The sequence below is a fragment of the Sus scrofa genome, chromosome 1, assembly GCF_054392235.1.
Source record: "Sus scrofa isolate SSC_HxYL_T2T_F1_AM1 chromosome 1, Sscrofa_HxYL_maternal_Yorkshire_Landrace_v2.0, whole genome shotgun sequence".
Taxonomy (NCBI): domain Eukaryota; kingdom Metazoa; phylum Chordata; class Mammalia; order Artiodactyla; family Suidae; genus Sus; species Sus scrofa.
This window is the reverse complement of record NC_139383.1, coordinates 217,376,249-217,395,767: the sequence shown is the minus strand read 5'-3', so window position 1 is coordinate 217,395,767 and position 19,519 is coordinate 217,376,249. Positions and strand designations below refer to the sequence as shown.

At 46.1% G+C, this 19,519-nt stretch overlaps 1 long non-coding RNA gene across 1 annotated transcript in view; it reads left to right on the top strand.

Moving 5' to 3' along the window:
* The window catches only part of LOC110255488 (uncharacterized), a 110,061-nt gene that overhangs the window by 60,470 nt on the left and 30,072 nt on the right, over positions 1–19,519 (top strand). Inside the window, exon 3 of the long non-coding RNA XR_002335871.2 lies at positions 8,388–8,457. This is a non-coding gene — a long non-coding RNA (uncharacterized LOC110255488). The remainder of the gene's footprint in view (positions 1–8,387; positions 8,458–19,519) is intronic.

Below are 19,519 nucleotides of genomic sequence, written 5' to 3'. Positions count from 1 at the left end.
AGGCTTCCCACTATAGTTGTCATATCTCCATCTGGCTTTGATCCTAATGCATAGATTATGTAAAGTCCATTGGTTGACTTATCTCATGACCCTGATCACCCCACTTTCTGCTATTTCACTGCTGGTTATGCATCCAATAGAACATGTGGGAAAGAAAAAAGAAGAAAAGGGAGCTAAAGCAGTCAAGTGCTCGACTTTTTAACAGCTCTAATTTTTTTAAGTAGGGGTGGGGTTAGATGGAAGAGGTTGCAACTGGTGTTAAAAATGAGGTTTGAGGGACTCTTACTGTGGCTCAGCAAGTTAAGGACCCAACATTGTCTCTGTGAAGATGTGAATTTGATCCCAGGCCTCGTTCAGTGGGTTAAGGATCTGGCATTACTGCAAACTGTGGTGCAGGTCACAGATGTGGCTTGGATATGGTGTTGCTGTGGCTATGGCATAAGCCTGCAGATGCAGCTCTGATGTGACCCCTAGCACAGAACTTCCATGTGCCCCGAGGTGTGGCCATAAAAAGAAAAAAGAAATGAGGTTTGAAAATTGTCTGTATCTGGTCTTAATCTATACTAAAACTAGTCTTAAAAAATCATCTCAGAGGCTTTGCAGGTGAAGAGACTGCTGTCCAAAGTGACTTGCCACAGGTTAAAATGCTATTACAACATATAATTAAGAGATTATCAAGGAATTCCCTTCATGGCTCAGCAGTTAACAAACCTGACTAGGATCTATGAGGATGTGGGTTCCACCCCTGGTCTCGCTCAGTGGGTTAAGGGTTAAGGATCCAGCATTGCCATAAGCAGTGGTGTAGACCGGCAGCTGTAGCTCCAATAACACCTAGCCTGGGAACCTCCATACGCTCTGGGTGTGGCCCTAAAAAGCAAAACAAAAACAAAAATAAAAAACAGAGAGAGATGATCAATGAGATCCAGTAAAAGGATCCCCAGGATAGAAAGAGTCTGAAGCATCTGGTCATCATCTTTGTGTGTGTGTTTCTCCTTCTTCTACCTGGTAAGAAATAGAGGAAGAAGAATTATTCATGATTCCTTGTGATTGCCCAGGATTACTCTCGAGAATAATGCTACCCACCTGCATTATACACCTTTTGTTTGACAATCATTTATATAGGAGTTATTACTTGAAAGGCACTGTTCCAGGCAGATTCTGAATATGAACCTATTTCATGATTGTAGCACCTCCCTGGGCCAAGGACTAGTGGTATCTCCATTTCGCAGATGGGGAAACTGAGGCATGCAGCTAGCAACACCAGTGAGTTGGGGTGTGGCCAGATAGTCTGGCTCGGAATCTGCCATTAACCACTAAACTGGCCTGACTGCAGAGCTCTGCCCCTGTCTTTCCAGAGGTCTTTCTTATAAACCCCTGAGATTCCTCTAAAGTAACAAGCATGCAGCGATCTGGTGCTGGTGCGAGTGCAGAGCTTTTGCTGGCTGGGAAAGGGCCCCTGGAAGGGTCCTCAGGGTGGAACAATGGAGCAACATGAAGACACCAACAGGAGGTTTTTTCCCACAGAAACATGAGCTCTGGGGGCAACAGAGGGAGGAAGATGGGTGAGGGCGAGGCCAAGGATCTAAGATGCAGTCCATATGGGATTACATTAAGACATATGTATATATGTGTTTGGAAGTCTGCACACATGTGGTTCTGGTTGTGTGTGAAAGTGTTTATGTGTTCATATTTTTATGCCCATTGTGTGCATGTGTGTGTATGCAGCCATGGGCTTGCTAATGTATGTAGAAGGTGCTAGAATAAACTCCTAAAGTGACTTGGTTTCTCCCTGCTTAGTGAATCCATATCCACATCTGGATTCATTCTGCCTCAGCAATACCTGGTCCTCTCTTGTCTCCTGAATGATTCTGATCACCCTTCTCCTTGAACCAGAGGAAGATGAAACTAAGAGGAAAAGTAAAGAGAGAATTCTAAAATCAAAGCCTTTTTTTTTTTTCCTGAAAGAGCCACTATTTGCCCCAAAATCCACAGGAGGAGCAGTACGATTGGTGATTCTTCCACCTCTTTAAAGAGGCTGATGCACAGTAAGAGAGGACCACAGAGTCCCCTGGTGTGCTGGTCCCTCAAACCCATAGCCCATCCCATGGGTGGCCAGGATCCCCACCCCCGCCCCAGCCCCAGCTCATAAGTATTAACCCATCTGGTCAGGAACTAGAGACCTGAGAGGGCCCACCAGGTTCCACTACCCCAAACACTTAAAATTTTAAGACCTCATTCAAGGCCAGCCGTGCTGTCCTCAGAAACACTATGTATACAAGTCTTTTCAAGTTGCTGCTGCCCACAAGCAGACCAGGGAAAGGAAACAGAAAACGCTGTTGCTGCTGCCTTTTAGCATCCACTGTGAGCATGACCGTGGGCATATGTCTAACTGCAGAAGTGTCAGTCCAGGCTTCTCTCCCTGGAAGGTGATGGCTGGGTGATGGCCCCTCAGGAAGGGGCGACCAGCTTGCTTGGCAGCCAGGATGATACGCAGGACCAGCAGAGGGCGCCACCGCGCTGACACTCGTCTTGCTGCTCAGTACAGGCTATTGGGGGTGTGCTCAGGAAGGCCAAAGATGGATTGGTTCAATACCATACCCCCCTCCTCTGTTCCCTCCTTCCCTCTCCTCTCTCAGTCTTTCTTTCTTCCCATCTCTAGCCCCCACACCCCTCCCCAACTTGAGCAGCTCACCCCAGGGAACCTCAAGTCTAGTAACTGAGTGTTAATTATGTCTGAGTGGATTCTAGAGAAAAAGAAAACCATATACTGTATCAGCAGAGAAATGGTTTCACTGTGAGGAAACTAATGATGCTTTTATCAGGAACAATATAAAGATTGCTTTTTTACTAGTGTGTGTCCCATAGGGTTCAGGGCTATGAGATATTTCTGTATCTGGCTTTAGGTTCCTCTGAGCTTTTACATAATCAAATCAATATAGCCATGATTCACCCTCTGGCAACAACTGCTCCCTGCAAGTTTGCTGTTGTTTCTTTAGTGGCTAAAGAGAAAATAAATAAATATATGGAAAGGAACTGATTATGAATCTGTAAATATTGATTTGTTCCGTCTTTGGGCTTCCTTTTTAATTGCTCTGCATGCACAAGCACATACACGCACCCAGAGTGAGCAAGCGAGTTCACGGTCAGAAGACAAGGTGGCGAGTACCACCCAAGTGTTTACTGTTGTCTGGTTTTCAGAGTCAGAGAGGTGTTGCTTCCCGGTCTGCCAGCGTCCTTTTTGTACATTTTCTTTTCATACATCTCCTTTCCCATCCCTGTGAAGTCCCTGCATCCTGGATGTGATCTGGGTTCTTGCCTTTCTCCCTGAGTCGTATTGTTTTTATCAGGAATTTCCCTCCCCTGCATCTGGCAGAAACGACCCCCCTCCCTCCACTGTCTGGTCCTAGTGCAATCGTTAAGGATGCCTCTTTTCCGTGTCCTGAGGATAGCTGGTCTGACCCCAAAGAGTATAGAATGTGGGCGTGGGAAGGCGTGGGAGCCCAGAGCAACCTGAAAACTGGTCTCACCGTTTTCTTGGAAAACACACATTTTTTTCTTGTCTCTCCCAAGCTTTACAGAAGGACCAGCTCTTTGACATCCTTCACAGCACGTGCGACATGCCCGCCTTCGCTCCCTCCCTTCCTCTTAGTAAATAAACACAGCCGTCTTTTCTTTCATGCTACAGTGTGGGGGAGGGTCCTAGCCCTCTGTCATCCACTCTTCATAGACAAATCGGCAAAAGCCTCTCAATCTGGCTTTTTCACTGTCTCTTGGCTGCTTTGAATCCACAGAAAGTCCACAGAGAAAATTGGTGTGTCCAGCTGGGTTTGGAGAGCAGAGGTAGAACCTCACAGGCTGCGGGTCCCAGGGGCGGGCAAAGATCTTAGAGTCATTTCTCTGCTGGTCCCCATCCTGAGTGGCCTTGTTCCTGATGTGCTTTCTTTTTCCTGCTCCCCCACCCTCATGACCCCAAGAGGAAAAGCATTAGAAGTAATAACAGAGATGAGGCAGAAAAGAAAGAACACTTATGTAATCAGGTGTGTTGAGTCCTGGGGATGATAGTTATCACAAAAATGAAACGGCTCCCTAATTACGAGGGAGTCTTACTACTGAAGCCATGCTTCCATGACTAGGATGTCATAGTCCCCTGAGAGGATGGCCAGAGCAGAGCTCTTCCTTCTTTGGGTAAATATTTGCCACTGAAGTGCTCTCAGCGCTGCTGTCCTTCAGGACTTGCAGGCATCTGGGAGGAGGCAGCCCAGCCTGTAGTTCAGGGAACAGAGGGGATGTTCAGACAGTCCTGGGCATGGTGATGCTGGTGTGTGAGCCTGGGAGAGTCCTAGCAGCTGCCATTTACTGAACATCCCTGTGTACCAGAGACTGCTTTGTGTGCATTATTGCATTGAATAGATTCTAATCCTCTGGATGGTATGGCAAAGAAAGCCTTATTATTCCCATTTTATACAGAAGAAAAATGAGGGAATTCCTGTTGTGGCTCAGAGGTAACAAACTCGACCAGGATCCATAAGGACATGAGTTCCATCCCCGGCCTCAGTGGGTTAAGGATCTGGCATTGCTGTGAGCTGCAATGTAGGTTGCCATTACGGCTCAGATTTGGCACTGCTGCGGCTGTGGTGTAGACCAGCAGGTATAGCTATGATATAACCCTTAGCCTGGGAAGTTCCATATGCCGCATGTGCGGCCCTAAAAAGATTTTAAAAAAGAAGAAGAAGAGGGAAACTGAGGTCACAAGATTAAATGATTTGCCCAAGGTCGTGGAGCCAGCATGTGGTGGAGACTCTTGAACCCTAAAGTCTGTGGACTTCCCACCATCAAAGTGTTCCAAGGAGTGTGGAAAACATAACCGAGGACAAACTTATAAAAATCATTTAATTACATGCTTTTTTAACCAATATTAAAAATCATACTGCTACCACATTAAATTCCCTATTTCATGAATTCTTAGTCTATTCTTAGAAAAGCACTATTTTTTTTTGTCGTTGTCAGAAAGAAAAGGAAGCAATGTAAACCAATTAAACTATATTGAGATAACGGAGAGTAATGACAAGGCAAAAATCGCAAAGGATGTGCTTGAAGGTAGAAGACCACCACTGTCGGCTGCATAGGCTCACAGAGCTGGAAAGGAGAGATAGTGTTACTGGCTGCCTCGAGCTTTGTGTTGAGAAGGATTCTGAGGTCCCATGTGTTATCTGTTAGTGATGCCTGCCTTGGGGCCCATGCAGGCTTGGGGGAAACTTCCAGTGACTTTTGAGGCCTCTTCAAACAAGCCAACCTGTTCCTTTCCCAAAGAAATGAACCAAACCATTCACATGTGTTCAGTCCATGATTCTACAACCAGAAGCCTTTTCCTAATAGGTCCAAATATTTGCTTTTCAGTACCTTTTGTCTTTGAGGGCAGGGTGCAGTTCGTGATATATGCATAGTTTCTACCAGTTTAAGTTATTTCCTGGGGACAGACAGGACTGGACCAGAAGAATCCTGTCCTATAGCACATGACATCAGAACAAGTTTACTCCTTCCTAGAGTCGAGACCAACATCACTGTGGTGCTATCATGAGGCTTGGATGAAATAAACTACATAAAGCACCAATTATGATAAGCAGCGTAAAAGTTCACGAAACCGTACCTAATATTCCATTATCCCCTTCTGCAGACAGTGGATACATGTTCAATGCCTACTGTGTTATTGATCACTAACCGGTAGGTTTGCATAACAATGAAATGAACAAGGCACTTCATTTTGGGGTACACACTTAGGAGGCTCAGCTGACACTTCTGAGGCCTTTATGGGTATCACCTCTTTGGCACCCAGCCCTCCATCCTCACCAGCACACAAATGTACAGATCCTGACCACATGCTCTCACACCAGAAAAGTCAGAAAATACACTAAGAAAAATCCAATAATACTGACTTGAGGTTTTTAAACTCCTTGGGGGTAGATAGATACAAGGCAGTAAACCAGCATAGGGAAAGAAAAACAGTTTTTAAAAAAACTAATAAAAAAAATCCCATAGGAAGGAAATGGAAACCCCCACCCCCCACCCCCCAAATGGAGCTAAATTGTGTGGTTGCTGGAGCTGCTTTCCTGGAAAAGGGGCCAGAAGCTGAGAGCATGGAGCACTTAGACTGGAATTGTTTTCTAAACAGTTTTTTTTTTTTTTTTTTTAGCGTGTATTTTTCACATATTTTAACCTTTCTCAAAACACCCTGGCCAAAAGCAGTAAAAGTGCTGTACTATTAAACTTAAATTAGGGGCCTGTGTTGGTTGAGGCACCCAGCTGGGTTTTTTCTGGCAACTGGGAGAAGGGCCAGGGGGAAGGCACCTGGAAGCCTGTCACCCTCAGGTGCTCACTGGGTGCAGAGGGTGCATTCAGTTCAGCTGGCCCCCAGCTAATGAAAGTAAAGGCAGTGGGGGTTGGGGGAAGTGTGAGGGAAATTAAAAATATATATATATATGAAGGGACCATATGTATGTTGAGAAGTTTTTTTTAAAAAAAGTTATTAAATCTGCATGTTTTCAGAACCAGCAAGAGAGGTTAAGACTACAGTTTCATTTTGAATTCCTAGTTACAAGAGGCAGGCAGGGGCTCTTAGGACTTGGCAGGGGGGTGCCTAGAGGTAGGGTTCATAGAGGTAGGGGGTGGAGAGGGCCCATGTTTTATTCAAAACAGTAGGTGTTAGCTAAAGCCAAGTTGGGCAAAAGAGACATGTTCACAAGTCATCACCAGTTGTGGCCAAAGAAAAGTCACTTTCCATCTTATAATTTTCCACAGTCCTTGGGGACCAATTGGAAAGCTTTAGGACATTTTTCTTCAGGAAAGCAACCCCTGGGTGGAGTATAAGTCCTGGGTGGCACACTGTTGGGTCACTGTACCATTATGAGAGTTCAGCACGCCCTGACTGGGGCAGAAGGTACCTGAAGAAAGTTCCATAATCAGGGATGAGTGGGTTTATTGATCTTATTGGGAAATGGGCACTTCAGCTTCTTTTGGAGGATTGGCTTGGATGTGTTAGCACAGAGTCCCTTTGGACACATTGACCCAAGCTGAAAAATGTACTTAGTGCGTTTCATGTCCATGATGCTGGTGCTGCACTGTCTGATGGACCACACGGAAAGATAGGGAGGGAGGGGGCAGGAACACCCTCTCTGCAGATGGCTCTAGCCCCCGGCACCTCACAGCAGGCCTCTGGACAGTTGTGGAGGCTGTCAGGGACCCACTGAGCCTTGACACAAACATTGTTGTAGTTGGGAAGGGCCTTTTGCTCGCAGATGTTTTGCAGCAAGAGTGCAACACTTGAAGCAACGGCTGGTGCCACCAGGCCTGGTCACTGGAATCGGAGCTTGGGCTGCTATGACATGACCAAAGGAAACAAATGCTTGACCGGACATCAGAGAACATCTGCTTTTTTTTTTTTTTTCTTTATGCAGATGCAGCCTCCTTGCCCTAAGGTGTCTGCTTTTGGCCGAGATGCAAAATGGAGGCCCATTTGCAAATGTGGGCAATGCCAAACACGGGCAAAGCCAATTTAAGTGGCAGCATTTTCCCTGATTTAAATTCCTCAATAAGATGCATTTCTTTTTGGTTTCTTCCAAATGTAAACGTTCAGCATTTGAAGGGAGAGGACAAAAACAGACCTGGGTATCTGGGGCACCAGCTATGCCCTGGGCTCTGACAGCTTGTTTTTCCCTCTCCTTTTCCCAACTGGGGATGCTAAGGGACGTTGTGTCACCACTACTTGGAGCAGCCCACAAACGCCCCTTCTTCCCTGGACCAGGACAAGAAAGGGGATGCTGATGGAGAGGGCGTGTCATGGAGCTATCCCAGGAGGAGGCACTGAAAAAAAAAAAAAAAAAAAAGGAGAAAAAAGAAAGGAAAGGTTGAGTGATACCCGGTCATGCTTCTGCTTCCATGGACTTTTTAAGAACACCCAGCTTCCAGCCAGCGGGGGCTGCCATTTATCTGCAATGGCAGAATGATGCCTGGTTTATTCTTAGTAAAGTGCTTAGGGAGTGTGAGCCTGAGGGGCTCTGGAGTGGATGAGCAACCACCAAACAAAACCAAATGAGGCTTGTTCGACCTGTCTTGTGGAGCTTTCAAAGCTGGGGAAGGACAGTAGATGGAGGCGAAGACCCAGACATGGCTACATTAGGAGTGCCCCCCGCCCCCACCTCCTGCCCCCCCAAATCATGATTGTTTTATGCGGTTCTTTTTCCCTTTGGTGAGGAAAATGGGATGTGGTGTCAATTACGGAGAAAAATATACAAAGTCCTAATGGCTAATCTATTCTTCTAAGTATGAGGAGGGCTACTACACCTAAGAGACTTGATCTAATTGTATAATAAAACTCGAATCATTTCCAGCAGGATCTGACCAGCCGGGTCTGTGTGAGAAAGCTGGACCACCACTGCTGCCGCTGCCCTGGGCACGAGAGCGGTGAGCTGACCCTGGAAATTGCTTGTGGGTAAAATCCGAGGGGGGACTGAAGGGAATCGGGAATCTGGCTGCAGGGAGCAATGAGGACCGTAAAGATGCTGGACCGTAAACAGCATCTTCTCGTTTTATGTGTCTCCACGGTGGCGGATGTTTTCTCAGCCCGAATGTCTATGTCAAGAGCCTAACCTTGGAGCAGAATCTACACGCTCTTCCCTCCTTCTTTCCCCTTTCCCAGCTCTCATCCTTTGTAGATCGTTGTTTAAAAGACTCACAGTGCCAAGCCTTCTCCCATATTCTACTTTTTTCATTTAATCCTCCCAACGCTCCTGGTTGGAAAATCCAATGATCAGTTTACTGATGAAAAAATCCAAGAAAGACCAAGCTGTCCCAAGTTACCTTGCTAAAAAGTGATGGGTGCCAGAGGTGAGCAGGGGGCTCAAACCCAGACTTTCTACCTCTTTTCTGACCTTTACCACGTCCTGTTTAGGAGCAACACACCTTCTCTGCAAAGCCCCCCTAAGTTATCCGGGTGTCAGGGTGCACTAGGGGCTTGTGGAAGGGTGCGTGTGTGCTCTGGAAGCTAGCAACACAGATCCTAAAATTAGCTTTTTCTCCTTTCAACTCTTTCTGATCTGATCTAAAAACATGAAAAGGCTTGCAACTTTTAAGTCCAATGACAGCTTCTAACGCCACCACAAAAGGCAAAGCCTCTGTTTATTTAAGCGTTGGGATTTTTTTTTTTTTAAGAAACATACATCTGGGAGTAGAAGTCACTGGGTTATAAATGAGCTCTCACCCCACCAAAGAAAAAAATAATAATTATAATAAAAATAATGGCACCATATTCTCTGATAAACCAGTGCCAGAAAAGCTCTTGGGGATCAAGTTTTGTCAGTCCCCAGCTTTTACCAATTTAAATTCTTGGCAGAGTATTAAAAAAAAAGAGTAGAAGGTATTTGAAACTCCAGTCCCTCAGGTACTAAATCTAGTGTTTCCTGGCACTAGATGAATGTTACTGAAGTGAAAACCTAGCACCACAGGACCATATCTCCATGGCTGTTCGTATTTATACTTAACAGACAAATATGTCATTCTTTCGGGATCCCTTTACAAGGCCAATTTTTTTTTCTCATATGTTACCCACCCTTTTCTGATAAAAATGAAGGCAGACCAAAGCCAAGACATAGACTTTAAGTTAGGGAGATGCTCTTTTAGTGTCAGGAACCATGTTTCTGCAAAGCTGCCTAATTGCCCAAGCCCCAGATAGAAAGAATGGGGTAGAACAGGCAGGACTCTATGGAGATGGTTGAGGGGAAGCAGGATGGACGTAGCCTGGTGGCATTTACTCCCTAGTCATGTCACATGTCCTTTTCTTTGGACCGTGACTGTTATCCACAGGGAGAGTTGGAACTCCATGGTCCCTCCCTCAGATGTGCTTGCCAGAAACTTGGCAAAGGAGATTTAACTCTCTCTGTACAGTTAGCGAAAGCATCCTTTTTTAGGATCAATGTTGACACTCCATTCATGAACTCGGGGTCCTCTTTTCTATCCTGGGCTCCTTCAATTTGACCCCATCACAGAGTTCCCTAGTGACTGTGCAGAATTTTTTTTAAATACTCTTCTGCTACTAATTAAGTTTCTTCTCTCTCCTCTTCCCTAACTCCAGCTAATAAAAATTTAGTCTAGAAATAGCTGGAAATATCTCAAGTGACTTACCTCCCAAGTGTGTAGACCACATTTCAGCCTTCATCACGTAAGAAGGGAAGAGGACATGTTTTTATTGAACACCTACTATGTTTGGGGCACTCGGTCCTTAATCAATTTTAAACTTGGGCAATGAATCTTATAAACTTCATGAAGAAAGGAGTGGTATTAATATTTTAGGCACCTTGAAACCATGAGAAGCACTGCATATAACATTGCAATATGTCACTTCCCTAGCTTTGTCTAATCTAGAAGTTCAATTTTTGCAAGTGGGAAATACATCCTTTAACTTGCAGAGAAATGAGTTTCTAGTCAAAAGTGTTAAGATATCTCAGCCCTCTGTACTTTGTAAAATATTTATATCCTAACCTGAGGGACATAAGGATGTCTCTGCAGGAATGGAAAATAACTGGGGTGAGGATTTTCAGCAAGAAGTTGCCACAGGAACTTTCCACATCTCCCCTGAGTACCACTTAAGCTTAATCCACATGGCAGGCTTTCCTTGGCCCGGGCTGGTGAGATGCTGCTCAACCATTGAAAGCGACTGAGAACCACAGCACCACCTGGGAAGGGCAACGAGGCCGACTTTTTCCTTTTGCTTCTCTGGCTCCCAAAGTAAGGCAGCTGCCCGCCGCAGCCCCTGCTCTCTGCCCTTTCTTTCTCTTCTTCCTCTGGAGTTGCTTATCTAGCCTCCCAAATTCAGTCATGATTCCTACGCTCATTTCTGTGTCCCATCTCCTTAGAGCATCCATCCTATGTGCCCAGCTGCCTGGCGGGGCGGGGGTGGGGGGGCGGCATTTAAACATGATGTCCAGACCTCAAACTCAGCATGCCGCTAAAAGAACGCCTTCTCTTCCAGAGTTCCCTACTTTAGCCAGTGTCTCCACTTTCCCACTGACCCACGTCTGAAATGCTAGAACCATCTGGCTCTCCAGTCTTCAGTCTTGGTATAAACAACAGCCAGGCCCTTCGCCTTTCCTGGCATTACAGGCTCATGGAGTCTTTAGCACAATTCTATGAAGTAGATGTGATTGTTATTCCCACTTTACATATGAAGAATAAACTCAGAGATAGGGAGTGACTGGACCAAAGTCACACTACTGAGTGGAACTACAATTACTGGGTTTCCATTCAGACCTCAATCTGTCCTTCTCCAGAGCCCTCTTGTAACTGTCTACACTATATGGCAGTCAGGTAGCATCTGACCAAAAATACCTAAGAACTGTCTCTTGAAGTCATCAGTCCTAGTCTATTCCCAGTCCACTTAGCTCCTCACCATCTTTCTCCTTGATTGATTTCCATCATTTCCCCAAATTCAGCCTTTTCCTATCAGAAACATTATCAAGAACTCACTTTGTTAAGATACTGTGTTTACTATTTTGAGCAAGAACTAACCTCTAGTTGTTCTCCATGAAACCTGCCTTACCCAAAATGTGTTCTGGAACATTCCACATACATCTCTTCATTGGAGGGGCAAAAGTCTGCTCTGTGCCAGGAAGGGGACAAGACAGACTAGTGGAGCTTTCAGACTAATAAAAAAGGTAGACATTAAATTAAAAATCCAGAGGTGATGAATGTTTTGAGGAAAGTGCAGGATGCATATGAGAGTTCCTGAAAGATGAGCTAATCTCATCTAGTCAGCTGGTCAGAGAGGCTTCATCTAGGAAGATCCAGAGGGTGTTTATTTAGGAATATCCAGAGGCACCAGCATGGCCTGTTCTCTCTGCTGGAGACCGGGCCCCTTTCTGGTTTTCAGAGCCAGCACTGCACCTCACTAAAGATCCAAAAAGCCCCACTGGTGCCCACTCCCTGAGCTTTCTGGATCCAAACTCTCATGTCTCTGTGCCCAGTGAGTCCACGCACAGTTCTCCTCACCCACAGAGCAGGGAGAGGGGAGAGGTCTTGTCTTCCTCCCCCAGCCTCTCATTTTTGCCTTTTGTGCCGGCACCTCGCATTTCTCACTGTACGTCCTTGACACTCTCAAGGTCCTGCCGAAACAGGTGGGAGGAGCTGAAAGAGGGTATGGACAGCTGATTGCAATGTGACAACATTTGGTTCTCTTAGAAGCATGCACAGCAATGCCTCTGGAAAAGGGGAGTGATGTCCTGGAGGAACTGGGGAGACAGAGTGTGGACAGGAGCAGGAAGCTGAAGAATGTGCCCCAGGGGATGGAGGCCACATGAGGAGGGATGGGAGGGAACCAGGGGTGGCTCTGAGGAGGGCCACAGAGACCAGCGACCTGGTCTGAAATTATGTCATCTCACCATGGACCCTCCCCAAATTCTCACTGAGGTCTATGCTGGTCACCAGAGCACTCATGCCAATGGATTCCTTTCTCAGGAACTCCCGTAGGGGCTGAATTCTGCCACGGGGTTGATGCAGGACAACAACATGGCTTGAGGAGAGGCAGGAGCAGGGGGACAGTTGGCTTCCAAGGTGACAACAACTACATTAATGAAGACAGGAGTCAGGGTCACAGCAGTTTCCTTAAAGGCTGCTCAATAATAGATTCAACCTACCTTTCTGGCAGTCCTGAAAAACTAAAAGTTGCCCATTCTCATGGAGCAGATGATCTAATGGAAATAAACAAATACACAACTAAGCAGACATCCAACTTGAATCCACATACAATGACCTCAAGCCAATAATGGCAAGGCCATGCACTTCTGACCAGGGAAGTCAGAGAAGGCTTGGAGAGCTTTAGGAGATGACAGGTGGAGAAGGGTACAGCAGTGCATCAAAGAGCATCTTGGTGTTTAAGGGAGTGAGGTTAATAGCACACGACTCAGAACAAGAATGGAAGCCCCCAGCCAGGGGAATATTACAAATACTCAGTGGAGTTGGGATTTTATTACCCAGGCAGACATTGAAGATATTCAGGGACGTAAATGGCATAATCCCACCCAATCAGAGAGCCAATGCAGGACATATTGGAAGAGGAGTACAAATGGAGCTCGGAGACCAGCTAAGAGTTTCCTGGAATCATTCAGGTGACAGGATCAAGGCTTGAATGAGGGGTCCTAGCAGGGTCCCCTTCTAAGCTAAACAGGCTAGGTTTAATTGTCCCCTTGGCCAGTGGGAGAATTCTCAACACCCAGGGGCCAATCCTAAGAGCCTGGCTTGTGTTTCCAAAGACAAAAACCTGCCTTTGGTTGTTCCCCTCAACTCTGCTTTCTCGGTCCCCAACACATCCATCAAAGAAATGAATCAAAGAAGCCCCAGTGAAGCAGGTGATTGGCAGGTTGGAAGCGATGCTGGGAGAGGGCGTGGTCAGCCTGCTGGTGTGGGAGCTGGGCGCTGGAGGAGGGGGGCTGAGGTGAACCCACGTGTGAGATTCAGCTGCGTATTGATCCAGCCCATTTGCACGTGAATCTCATCATCGGCTCCTGCTTAAGCCCTCGCTTCCCCGGTAATTGACTCTCGCATATTGATTAAGATGTTGATGTGTCCCAGGATTTCTCGCTGGTGATGCCGGTCTCGCCTCCCGGCAGGCAGGGCTGGCAAAGCTCGCACTGTTCGCCTGTCACCGAGCGCTCCTTAATGGATAAAGCTGTCATCTGAGAGCTGGAATGTCTTGCAGGCACAAAGACGAAATTAACTGTTCAATAATGTATGGGACATGGAAAAAACTTTACCCAACAACTCGAATTGATTGCTGTAAGTGTTTTGACTGCACTTGCCTGCTTTGCATAAAGTCAGCGACTTTGGCTAGACTGATTTTCACACACAGGCATTTCTCCGGCCCCTTTCAGAATAAGAATTGAGAGACTTCAGAGGCTGCCAGGAATGGGCTGTCTGAAGGAGAGGTGGTGGGCGGGGCGGGGAGCAGGTGGGCACCTCCAACACTCACCCTTTGGGATTCTTGAGTGATCCCAGGTCCTTAAAGCTGTATGTTCCTGGCAGTTCTGTGGAATTTTGCTGGAACCCATCATCTCGGGTGAGGTGGGTGAATCACTGGGTATGGAATTCCTGGAGTTTTGTGACCTCTCTTTGTCCTTGGCTCTCCTCCCCAACTCCAGCTTAAGGCCGAGGCCCCTGTAGAGAGAGGCTGTGTGTCGGACCCATGGGTGGGAAAAGGCCAACTGGGTCACACGTTTAACACCAGTTTGATAAACAGCTTCTGTATCCCTTAACTTGGACCTTGCTTATTGCTGAGGATTGAGTTAAACACATGCTCTCTCGCTATCCCCCAAGTACTAGAAGCCACGGTGCATCTGTCCCCGATCTGCTCCCCTTCTAACCTGCACAAGAGTGAAAATATCGAGGTAGCAAACCTATACTCTCCATCTTTTCTGCCAAGCTCAGCCTTTTAAAAACATAACAAGATCCTTTGAACATAGCTCTGTTTTATCACAGGATCTTTATTGAAGTTTTAATCAACATGAGCAGCTGACAAAATAGGAGATTGCAGATTCGGCTGTACATTATGTATCCTCCTTGTGAGTCTGAAAAAAAAATCCTAACATTAAAAGAAGAGAAAATAAACAGCCTCGTTTCAAAAACAAATGAATCCCACCAAACCAAGGAAATCCTCTTGCACCCAGAGGAAGGCCTGCCGTGTGGCATGCCGACTGCCGCCCCGGAGTTTGGAGCCTCTTGGAGATCATTACCATAAAACAAATAACCAGATCGTTTTTGTCACCCACTATGAGTGAACTCAAAACCTCAGGCCCACATCCAGAGATTCCATCTCCACGGGCCCCGCCAGCTACGGATCAGGCTGACACCTCTGCACAAGGGAAGGAGGGCTCAGCCCCTGGGTCCACATCCAGATTCTTTTTTTTTTTTTTTTTTTTTTTTTTTGTCTTTTTGCCATTTCTTGGGCCGCTCCTGTGGCATATGGAGGTTCCCAGGCTAGGGTCGAATCAGAGCTGTAGCCGCCGGCCTACACCAGAGCCACAGCAATGCAGGATCTGAGCCAAGTCTGCGACCCACACCACAGCTCATGGCAACGCTGGATCCTTAACCCACTGAGCAATGCCAGGGACCGAACCCGCAACCTCATGGTTCCTAGTCGGATTCATTAACCACTGAGCCACGACGGGAACTCCAACACATCCAGATTCTTTATCGGTCCAGTCGCTAAGCCTTGGCCCATGGCCCCCTCTCATCACCAATGCCTTCAACTCCCTTACTTGTTTCCTTTCTTTCCTTACCCATGATGGGAATGACACTCCAGTTTGAGTTTCTCCCTGGTGTGTAAGGAGGAATTATTCGATGAGGAGGGATCTGTCCTCTCTCTCCCCATCTAGGTCCCTTTTTGAAGTCAGGCTGCTGTCTTGCACTCTAGGAAGGGCATCCCCAGACCCTCAAAGTGATTTCATTCCCAAAGTGGGATGTGGGAATTATTGAAGAGGGGGACCCCAGGACTGCAGCCCAACTGGTAAGATGCCTACATTCATGGCCAACACCACCTCTCTCTTCACTGAGGCAGGAAGCGAGGGCAAGAGCAAGGAGAGGGGGCCCCATGTCTCTGGCTGGGCGCGGTGGTATTATGATGGAGAGCTGGGCTTTCCAGTGGCTTAGATCTGGATTCAAATCTCAGTTCTGCCGCTTTACATGTGTAGGCCTGGCACCTGGTGGAGCTCACTAAATTTGCCTGGACAGAAGGAATGAATGAGGGAGAGGCAGTTGGTGAGGCTGTGGATGCAGAGGTACCAAGTAGCAGAAAGAACAGCTGGACTAGGGTCCCTTAGGAAGGCTTCTTGAAACAACACTTTAACTGGGTTATGAAATGAGATTATACTGGTTGGCAGAGAAGGTTCAAGGTGGGACTAAGCAAGATGTCATAAGAGAATTGGCCTGAAGGTTCTTGGGGAGTCGGGAGCATTGCATGGGGCAATGTCAGAGAGCCTAGAGGGCCAGATGGAGCCTGGGAGTGAGTGCTGGCTTCTTGACGAGGAGAGGGGCAGGGTCTGGTTTGGGGGAATGATGACTTGGCCACAAAGGAAGGGTGATGAATGAGCCACAGGGCACCAGGACACATGGTCTGTCCAGGGCGGCCACCCTGGTGTGAGATAACAAGGGCTGGAGCTAAGGCCTTGGGGATCAAGGTCAAGAAATGACATAACATTGGCAGGTCTTGGAGGAGGCTTCCCAGGTGCCCTAACCCTACCAAAATGGTGGTGGAGTTCAAATCAGAGCTTATAAGTTGGAATTAAGACTTCCCATGAAGCTTTCCAGGGAGATAAATTGCAATTCTATATCTGTACATGTTACCACTTTGCAACCAGATCCGGAGAATTGGATCACTAAGCCAAGATTCCTTCCCATTGTCCTTTCCTCTTTCTAGCTTCCTCAGACACCCATCCCATGCACACTTTGGCAGGTAGTGGACATACAAAGATGCAAGACACCAGGCCCCCCCTTTCCAGGTCTTCTTAGTTCACAGCAGACAGGCAAACTGGTACACAGACATGGCCAAAGTGCTGAGGAGGCCCAGAGGGCAATGTGACTCATTCAAAGGAGAGGCACAGTTTGCAGAAGTTCGTACCTCTTGACTGGTTGGTCAGGGGCACACAGGAACTTGGGCTCTGTAAAAAAGTAAAAGCAAGATTCCAAACCTTATTCATTGCAATGGGATGAGACAGAGCTTGGGAGAATGTGGGGTTGATACACAGAAGGGTGTGATTGGGTCCAGTCAGACATTTGGTTGGATAGAAAAACCAGGCTGGCCCAGCCATAGCACCCATGTAGGGGCTCAGGCTTTCAAGAGTCAACACCGCTGGATAGGGTGGGGGATTCTTGGAAAGACTTGACAATTATTCTGGTCACCTTTATCTTCTAGGCTTCCTGAAGTGCAGAGAGTCCTGGCCCCTTAGCCGTGGGGAAGAGCAGTAAATTAGGTCAGAATTGCAATTTATCTCCATAGGTAACTAGGGGGAATTGTCCTAGAGCCTGGGTGACCAATAGCCAACTCCCCAAATCTGTCTCAAGGCAATCGCAGTAAGTGATTTGCAGCAGTGGGAATGGAAATGATTTATTCTGAGAACCCTGTCAGTATTGCTGTTAAATCATTTGTATTTTGTTATGGGACATGAGTGGGCTAGCCGTTCCCCAAACTCCATTCCTTTGCTTGGGGCCCCCATGCCATTTCCACAACTGGTAATTTCGGGTGACAGTTAACAGGAAATGATGATAACAGCCCCAGGGTGGTCACTTTGCTGAGGGATGCTGTGTATTAGGTTTCAATTACTTATAGTCTCTGATCTAGGTCCCCAAAAGGAAATGAGCTGCTTCTGTGGTTGTCAGAGAAAATCAGTTTCTTTTTTTCCCCTCCTTCCCATGCTCTGTTTTGTCAATTTTCACAAGTTAAATGAAGAGTTAAACTAAAAGTTCTCTGGAGTCTCATTGGTAAGAAACATATCTCTTTCTCTCACAAGCCAAACTCTAAGAGGCAAAGTAGGAAACTGAAAGAATAAGAAGCAAATAAGCCAAACAAAATAATGTGTTTGCCTGTTTCCCTTCAAGATGCAAATCCCATGTTATTGAGAATGTTCCAGGCAGGATCCCCAGGCGGCAGTGGGACATCCCAGCATCCCTGCCTTGAGAGATGACAGGTTCATTCATTGTCCTCTGAGGAACTGTGCTTTATTCAGGTCCACAGAATAGGATGTGCTGGTTTCCAAGCAGGGTAGCAAACCAGGGTCCGGCCCAGACAGGCCGCATGTGCAGGGCTTATGTTGACTGCTGCCGCCGTGGCTGGAGTAGTGCTTTTCTGCTGCCTCTGCTAAGGCGGCGAGCAGTGTCTGTTTGAAGTCTGGTCTTTGGGAAGGAGACCCAAGAGAACATGAGCTGGGCTTGTCTGGATATCAAAGTTCAAATGAAAAATTTATTCCAGTGTTTGAAAAATTCCCGACCCAAACCTTCATATGGATTTAAAAAAAAAAAAAAAAAAAATGGACTCCCTGGTTTCTGCAGTGTCTCCAATTGAGGACCAGAGGATTTATTCTGAAAAAGAAAAAAGAAAAGCAAGGTCAAATAGTTCCATAAATGAACTCGAGTTATATGGCTTCTTAGCTGAATCTGTAAGGAAAGTAATCTGTTTAACCACGTTGGGCAACTGGGACGCTCTTGTTTTAGCTGTCATTTTTGAATCTTCTCTCCACCCCACCCTTTCCTATTGCCTTGTCAGATCAGCTGGCACCTCACGGCTGGAGCTGGAGGGTAAAAAATGAGAAAGAACTTCTCCTATTCAAACACCCTCCACACTTTAGCCCATTGGACAGAAAAGTAGAGATGAAGGCTTTGTTTCAGAGTTGTGGATTTGGGGAGAAAAATGACAGCCAAGAAAACAATCTAACAGCAATTATAAAATGATAGATAACAAGATAAAAAATTGTTAGCAAAAACAGGAAAAAAATTAAAGGTGTAAACATTAAATGATGCATTTACAGCAAGGCCATTAACAACATTTACAAAAGAAGTAGAACTAACCTGAAATGGGGACTTATTAGTGAAATATTCACACAGAAGTTGAGAATGAAAAATCAGCTCCCAGGGCAAAATACTTAGACAGAGGATGAGAATCAACACATCCAGGTTGGGTTGAAAGCTAAGGGTGGAACAGAGGAATGTGCTAGGACCACATCCACAGAGAGAAGCGATGGAAACCATGAGTGGAGACAGCGCCAGAGTGATGGAGAGATAAAGCAACTTGCAAAAAAGATGAGTGCTAGGATGTACATGAATTTAAGCAGGCCCTCCAGCCCAGGGTTTTTGCTGTTGTTGTTGTTTGATAAGCTTTGATAATGCAAAGTGTAACTCATATACCTATCATCATCAGTGTACTAGTTGATGATGAAAAGTGAGCCCATCCACTCGGATCTGACCATGGAACATCATCCTTATCCCCAAAGCTTCTGTCCTTATTCTCACTCTCCATCATACATGAGCTGTGCTCATGTGTGAATGTCACATAGAGTCTTACAATATTTCTTTCTTTCTTATTTCTTCTTTCATTCAATTTTAATATGACCAATTTGTCCATCTTTGTTTTTAGGGCTGGTGAATTTTATGTCTTGTCCAAATTTCGCTTCACCAACATGATGAAGATATCCTCACCTGTTACAGTCCATAAGCTTTCTTGTTCACCTTTTTACACTTCAGTCTATATAATCCATATTGTATCTCTATTTTTAAATCCATTAATATAAAAATATTTATAATACCCACTTAATACTTTTAATGCTATATGACGTGTATTGGTAATTTATGCCAACTCTCTTTTTAACTAGTTGCGTCTTTTCAGAGATTTATTTATTAGTCTTTCTCTAAAGGCTACAGACAAGTACATAGAAACTCATTAAACAATAAAGAATTCAGAGAATGCCAAATGAAAGGTACACAGTGAATTGGT